The 8,406-nt window shown below is 46.8% G+C and overlaps 1 protein-coding gene across 1 annotated transcript in view; it reads right to left on the bottom strand.

Moving 5' to 3' along the window:
• Positions 1-6,361, bottom strand: part of LOC139748199 (quinone oxidoreductase-like) — a 33,665-nt gene extending 27,304 nt beyond the window's left edge. The window contains exon 1 of the mRNA XM_071661023.1: positions 6,343-6,361. The gene's annotated coding sequence lies outside the window, so the exon portion shown is untranslated. The remainder of the gene's footprint in view (positions 1-6,342) is intronic.
• Between the last annotated feature and the right edge of the window lie 2,045 nt (positions 6,362-8,406).

The raw sequence follows: 8,406 nt of genomic DNA, 5'->3' as shown, positions 1-8,406 counted from the left end.
CGCCTTCTACGACACGCAGGGAATACGTGGGAAGTATTCTTTCTCCCCTATCCCCAGGGATATATATATATATATATATATATATATATATATATATATATATATATATATATATATATATATATATATATATATATATATATATATATATATATATATATATATTACCATCGACGTTAGACTTGGCGGATGGCTGGGCGCTGCAGAGCGACGGAAGGTTGTACCTTGGTCGCTAACAAAGTAAGTAGATTGCCAATAGATAGTTAGATAAGAATCTACGGACATCAATTTTCATGATATCCTTGAGCACGACGGTACGACCCTTGAACACGACGGTACGACCCTTGAACACGACGGTACGACCCTTGAGCACGACGGTACAACCCTTGAGCACGACGGTACGACACTTGAGCACGACGGTAAGACCTTTGAACACAACGGTACGACTTTTATGTATGAAGGCCTGGCCTATGACCTGCCCCGTCGTGTCAAGGGTCGTCCACGTCGTGTTCAAGGGTCGTCCCGTCGTGCCATGTATTGCCAGAGTGAAAGAAAAGGTATGAATCACACACACACACACACACACACACCTGCTACAAGCATAGACACACCTGTCATACGTCTTACCCATGCCGTAAAGCACATCTGACTCAAGTCAACACACGTGACTCAAGTCAACACACCTGACTCAAGTCAGCGGGACCCTCGCTCCCCTGACACAAGCGAAGCAAGGAACCACACAGGACTGAACCCACCCCCCTCCCTCCTCCGCACCCCCGTAGTCAAGGAGAACAAGGAGTCCGCTGCCCCCGGATTCTGGGGAATTTTTGGGGAGATGTGGGGGAAGAGGGGGGTTAACTTCAAGTATCTCCCACCTCCTCCCACCCCCCACAGATACCCGGATGTCCAAACGCGTCCAGAGATAACTGGAATATCTGAAGACACACTCACGTGTGTGTGTGTGTGTGTGTGTGTGTGTGTGTGTGTGTGTGTGTGTGTCACAGCAGGTGTGGGATCGGGTGTGTACACCAGTCACCCTCAACACCAGGATATATATATGTAAACCTCTACACCACACCACCACTGAATATTCCCAGATATTCTCCATGGTCTCCGTTGAATATTCCGATATTCTACATGGTCTTCACTGAATATTCCCAGATATTCTACATGGTCTCCGTTGAATATTCCCAGATATTCTACATGGCCTTCATTTAATTTTCCCAGATATTCTTCATGGTCTCCACTGAATATTCACAGATATTCTACATGGTCTCCACTGAATATTCACAGATATTCGACATGGTCTTCACTGAATATTCACAGATATTCTACATGAACTCTTGTGGTGTAACGCTTAGCGTTCCTGACTGTGGTGCATTCACGGGCCGCTCAGGGTCGAGCGCATAGGTTCGAATCCTGGTCGCGGCAGTCGGTCCACAGTCAATCCAGCTGCTCATCCAATCCTGCGGGTTGGTCGACGCACTTCCATATAACATACAAACCTCCAACAGCCAGGATCGAACCCGGGACCCTGTGCGTGGCAGGCGGGAGCGCTCCCGCCTGCCACGCACAGGGGTCCCGGGTTCGAACCTGGCTATTGGAGGTTTGTATGTTGGATGAAAGTGTGCGTTCGTATGCACTTTGAATTCCTCTGAATATCGTTACCTTGTCGTTATCCCGAGCGCTGGTAACGTACCAGAGGATGAAGCCTCACACAGAACACACGCCACACACACGTCTCTCTCTCCAACTTCCACCCACACTTTACTTTCGTCTTCAGTAATTCCTCACCTTCGCTTTTGTTTGTTTTTTTCTTCATTCGTTTTTTTCAAGCGTTTAAATCTGTTGAATCTCATGGGGCCTCGCTCATAACATACGTTCAAGGTCAGAACTGAAGTGTCGTTTGTAAAAAACAAACAAAAAAAAAAAAGACGTGAGACTTCAAACTGGTTGAAAATTTCCTCAGGTTCGCGCTGGCATAGAGGATGTGAGAGAGAGAGAGAGAGAGAGAGAGAGAGAGAGAGAGAGAGAGAGAGAGAGAGAGAGAGAGAGAGAGAGAGAGCAGTGGTGGTGGTGGACTGTCGAGGAGCCTTTCAGCCCAGGAGAGCTCACCAGACGACGAAATCACGTTGTATTCCCGACCATACGGGTCTCTGCTTCCTCCTCCTCCCTCTCCCACACACTCCTCTCTCCACACCAACCTCCGCACGTAGCCCTGTCTTGCCCCGACCTCCTCCCCCCTAGCCACAGCCACAGGGGTTCTTCAGCTACTTCAAACAATGTGATCATCGTCCCAAATGATGCTGTGGCGTGGACATTACCACGCAGGTGATGTATCGTGATGGCCGAGGCTTGGATATTATATCGTGCCTGGCGTCAGCCATCAGTCATAACACTTGGCGAGCATCCATGCGGTGTAACTGATGACCACACGAAGGCGAACACCATGTGTGTGTGTGTGTGTGTGTGTGTGTGTGTGTGTGTGTGTGTGTGTGTGTGTGTGTGTGTGTTTTCCTTACGTTTGGACATTATTTCTGGTTCTTTTAATACGTTGGATTTCGCGATAGGGACCAATGTGCGTTTCATAGGGGCGCGCGGGGGGGCGGCCGGGCGTGCGCGGATACGTTTTCCAGTCTTCAGTCAGTCGTCCAGTTTGCACGAAAACGTTCTTGGGTGTTGAGGTAACTCGAAGTGGAGGAAGACCTGTTGGTGCTTGGCGAGAGGTCATCTGAGGTCACGACCTTAGTAGGAACAGGATTTGGAAAGCTTACGATGGGACTACTGCCTCCACACCAACCCACACTCACCTCTCCCTCCGTCTCAACGGCCGGTAAAAAAAAACAGAGAGAGAGAGAGAGAGAGAGAGAGAGAGAGAGAGAGAGAGAGAGAGAGAGAGAGAGAGAGAGAGAGAGAGAGAGAGAGAGAGAGAGAGAATATATTCTGAACTACCATTCTGGAATATGGGAAAAATATATACTGCCATGGGGGCTGAGTTAGGAGAACGACTAGGTTGGTGGAGTGGAGGAGGTTGGGTTGGGTTGGGTTCGCATCCCAGAGCGGGCAGGTGGTCCCAGGCACGACCCAGAGGCCCGGGGGGTCTCTCTCCCGGGATGTGTGCCATACAGATAATAAGGAGCGTGACGCCTGGCCTGGGGGGGGGGGGGGAGGTGTGGGATAAGCCATTTCCGGGCCACAAAGGAAGTTGACAATATTAACTTCATGACAGGTGTGCCTGACCTCTTTAATGGAGGGGGAAGGAGGGTGAGTGAGAGGAGGCCTCTCTCTCTCTCTCTCTCTCTCTCTCTCTCTCTCTCTCTCTCTCTCTCTCTCTCTCTCTCTCTCTCTCTCTCTCTCTCTCTCTACCATCCTGCCTGCTGACGTGACGTGGTGAGAATATCCTGCATGGCACCTCACTGGGCGAGAACCAAGTGAGGCTCTTGAGAGAAATATGCTGACGACAGCATACTACTAGTAGGCTCTATATGCTGACGACAACATACCACTAGTAGGCTCTATATGCTGACGACAGCATACCACTAGTAGGCTCTATATGCTGACGACAGCATACCACTAGTAGGCTCTATATGCTGACAACAGCATACCACTAGTAGGCTCTATATGCTGAAAACAGCATACCACTAGCAGGCTCTATATGCTGACGACAGCATACCACTAGTAGGCTCTATATGCTGACGACAGCATACCACTAGTAGGCTCTATATGCTGACGACAGCATACCACTAGCAGGCTCTATATGCTGACGACAGCATACCACTAGTAGGCTCTATATGCTGACAACAACGAAATGACAGATGTACACCACAGGTGTGAAGACCAGGGTGTCATCAACACCTGTACTGCTCCATCGCATCTGTAATCTCAGGATTACGCACCTGTTATTGGGAGATTTCTTACTTTGTAATCCCTGGGTTACGCACCTGTAACCCGGGGATTACGCACCTGTAATTCGGGGGATTACACACACTGTAATCCGAGAACCTTCACTTGTAATCCTAAAAGTCTCCAACTGTAATCCTCGACTCACGTCAATGTAAATCCAGAGGGAATCCAACCCTGTCATCCCGTGAACTTGGGTCGTTGCCTGGAGAGAGAGAGAGAGAGAGAGAGAGAGAGAGAGAGAGAGAGAGAGAGAGAGAGAGAGAGAGAGAGAGAGAGAGAGAGAGAAGGGGGGGGGGGGCAAGGTGGCTGGCAGCCATGTGTTGACGTGTACACAACGAAGATTACCCCCCCCCCCACCTCCCCCTCCCCCCCTTTATCTCATCCCGTCTCCAGCACATCACCATACGCAGACCTCATCCCAAAACCCCCTACGCCCTACGCGCGTATACTGACTACCATCCGCTTCACGCCAATTTTTAAACCCCCACACACACCCCCCCCTTCCCTTCCCCAACACCCCCACCATCCGCCCTTCCTATAGCCACAAGTGATCAGAAAACGGGAGGAAGGTGGGTTCTGGTGTTGCCCACCCGGGACCACTGCGAAAACTTGACCCACCCCTCCAACACCCCCCCCCCCCCAAAAAAAAAAGGGGGATGGTTTATCTCTTTACCCCGACTCTGGTGGGGAAGTCCTCTTAATACACCTGCTTCCATTATTTTCCTAGACACACACGCTCACACACACACACACACACACACACACACACACACACACACACACACACACACACACACACACACACACAAAGTGCCTGATGACAAGTGTTTAGGTCAGGGCTGATCGCGTCGCACAGTACGCCAAGACGAGGATACGCATCTCAGCTATCGTAACTACGCCTAATGAAACTTACGCCAAGACTAGGATACGCATCTCAGCTATCGTCACTACGCCTAATGAAACTTACGCCAAGACGAGGATACGCATCTCAGCTATCGCCACTGCAGCTAATGAAACTTACGCCAAGACGAGGATACGCATCTCAGCTATCGCCACTGCGCCTAATGAAACTTACGCCAAGACTAGGATACGCATCTCAACTATCACCACTGCAGCTAATGAAACTCAGAGTTGATAGAGAAGGTGCAGAGGAGAGCGACAGAGAAAGTACCAGACTTGAGACAGTTGAGTTACAGGGAAGGGCTAAGAAAGGCTTTCAGTTATACCCATCTTGGAAGAGAGAGAGAGAGAGAGAGGAGTGAGGGATGAACCTCAAAACAAAAGCTTGAAATTTTCCAACATATTGATGACGCAAGAGGAAAGCTAAACTCCCTTTCACTACATCTGGAACAACAAGTAACAGATGGTCACACACACACACTCTCCGCTGGCCTATCTTGACCTGTTCTAACCTTCCCTTCCCTTTCCGAGAGAGAGAGAGAGAGAGAGAGAGAGAGAGAGAGAGAGAGAGAGAGAGAGGACCAAGTTTGTGACAGCTAAACACTGCGATTTGTTGATAAGAATTCTGTTATCACTTAAAATATTCGTATATGAAAAGCATATATATATATATATATATATATATATATATATATATATATATATATATATATATATATATATATTCCTATGAGTCCACGGGGAAAATGAAACACGAAACACGTGGACTCAGGAATATCTTGATCACGCGCAAAATTGTGATCCTTTCCAACATATATATATATATATATATATATATATATATATATATATATATATATGTCTCTCCAGAGGCATCTGGCATCGATGGTACCGGTGTTGCCATACATGTGTCGGAAATTTAGGGAAATGGAATTTGAAAATTAATGTCAACGTGATTTGACATAAGCAGTGCAAGCAGACGTCCCATGGCAATAGACTTATGATATAAAGATTCTGGAAGATGAGCTGTGGACTGCATTAGAAAAAAAAATAATATTGGAATAGGGGATAGGGGAGAAAGAATACTTCCCACGTATTCCCTGCGTGTCGTAGAAGGCGACTAAAAGGGGAGGGAGCGGGGGGCTGGAAATCCTCTCCTCTCATTTTTTTAATTCTTTTTTTCAAATGAAAGAACAGAGAAGGGGGCCAGGTAAGGATATTCCCTCAGAGGCCCAGTCCTCTGTTCTTAACGCTACATCGCTGAGGCGGGAAATGGCGAATAGTATGAAAGAAAGAAAAAGATGATATAGTATATAGAAAAAAAATTAAGATTATTTTTGAATATCTTATTTTATACACATGGTTTAATTTCTTTTTTTCATTCTGTAGGTTCCTATTTTTTTTTTTTTTAGGATATCACTCAATACCAGCACAATAAATAAAAAAATATAATCATCTAATTCAACAGGAATTATATGAAATGATACTAAACCACAGATAGATAATACTCAATATCTATCGTCCATTTCTTTACTATACCTTGCTCCTGTCCACCTTCCTTCCTCTTGACCTCATAGTAATAAGGGTCGCTGTGTACGTTTTCCCAGACCTCCAGATAGGAATGAGGTCACTGGGCAAGCTTTCCTCAACCTGAAACAGAGAGACCAGGTCATGACCCCAAGCTGACGCGGGGTCATAAGATTTTAATGATGAAATAAATGCGAATATGACTGTGTTGGACAGGAAGATGCGCTGTCGTAAACACACACACACACACACACACACACACACACACACATTCATATATAAATATATATATATATATATATATATATATATATATATATATATATATATTATCCCTGGGGATAGGGGAGAAAGAATACTTCCCACGTATTCCCTGCGTGTCGTAGAAGGTGACTGAAAGGGAAGGGAGCGGGGGGCTGGAAATCCTCCCCTCTCGTTTTTAATTTTCCAAAAGAACAGAGAAGGGGGCCAAGTAAGGATATTCTCTCAAAGGCTCAGTCCTCTGTTCTTAAAGCTACCTTGCTAACGCGGGAAATGGCGAATGTACTGGAAAGGATCACAATTTTGCGCGTGATCAAGATATTCCTCTGAGTCCACGGTGAAAAATGGCGTCCTAGCTTCGTCTCTTCGATGTATATCAACTGACTGTTATATCTCTCTCTTGTGTCTCCCCTGATGATGTGATTATTATAGGAAAGTGCACATGGGAACTTTTCGGGTTCGATTTTTCCCCATAGACTCATAGGAATATATATATAAGTACACAGAAGTAAATTGTACGAACACACACACACACACACACACACACACACACACACACACACAAATACTCACTAAGGTACACACACACACACACACACACACACACACACACACACACACAGTTGTTTCCTACTGTGGTACAAAGTCCCAGAGTAATTTACCTGTTATCAAAAACACGGACAATGGTTCGAGCGGGTTTTTACGAGAGCGCGCGGCATTTCCCCTCTCCGGTAACTCCCCCCCCCCCCCCCCCCCACCACACACACACCCACACACACACACACACACACACACGCACGCACAACCACGGTACCATGACTTATCAAACTTATCGTCTCTGCTGCGCAGGCGCGTATTGCCAAGTTGGGGCCAGGTAGGAGGGAATGAAATATAGTGGTCAAAATTCATCATATTTTTGGGCGCCTGAGCACATTTACCAGGCGTCACCTTCTGCGCCGAATGAAGTAACGCAATCGTCGCCGCGACTGCGCACACGCGCGTCGCGCTAGTCAAGAGCTGAACGGAAGTGGACTGAGCGAAGTGAATTTATCCTCGATGTTTACGAACTAGTTGGCGTCGCGCATGCCACCGGAAGCGCTGTTTTTGGCGAGAATTATGGGAGAATGTCACGCCTGCGCAGACGAGGGTTTACTATATATATATTTCTGAGTCCACGGGGAAAATGAAACACGAAAAGTTCCCAAGTGCACTTTCGTGTAATAATCACATCATCAGGGGAGACACAAGAGAGAAATATAACAGTCAGTTGATATACATCCAATATATATATATATATATATATATAATTCAGTAAGAAAGACGGGAAAGGAAAAAAATACTAGGCTGGCTCACCGCCTCCTCCATGATACGTGCCCTTCAACCACACACGACAAAAACAATTCATCTTTGTTACACAGTGACAACTAAAGCCTTTTGTGTCCCATCTGGGAAACAAGGGAGCAGAGCCGCTTGGCCATCATGTCTCCGGCAAGAACCTGTCGAACAAGTATATATACTGGAGCTGTTATTATGGTGGCCACCTTCAAACTCAACCCTCCCTCCCTCCCACTCCAACCCCAACCTCCACCATTTTACCTCCTCCTCCTCCTCCTCCTCCTACCTCCACTAAACCCCGCCGTACTGAACCAGTTGGGTCCAGAGCCACGCTATATTAGCCACGTCGGGAATTTACCTGTGGGACCACGAGCAGGAGGAGGAGGGGGGAAAAAATAAGAAAATAATAAATAGAATTGCCAAATATAAGAGTTGGGAGCAATTGTTGCCATGATGCGCCACTTAGATCATTTTCCGTTG

The sequence above is a fragment of the Panulirus ornatus genome, chromosome 73 (assembly GCF_036320965.1).
Source record: "Panulirus ornatus isolate Po-2019 chromosome 73, ASM3632096v1, whole genome shotgun sequence".
Classification (NCBI taxonomy): Eukaryota; Metazoa; Arthropoda; class Malacostraca; order Decapoda; family Palinuridae; genus Panulirus; species Panulirus ornatus.
The sequence above is the reverse complement of the archived record's forward strand: the minus strand, read 5'-3'. Positions and strand labels throughout refer to the sequence as shown.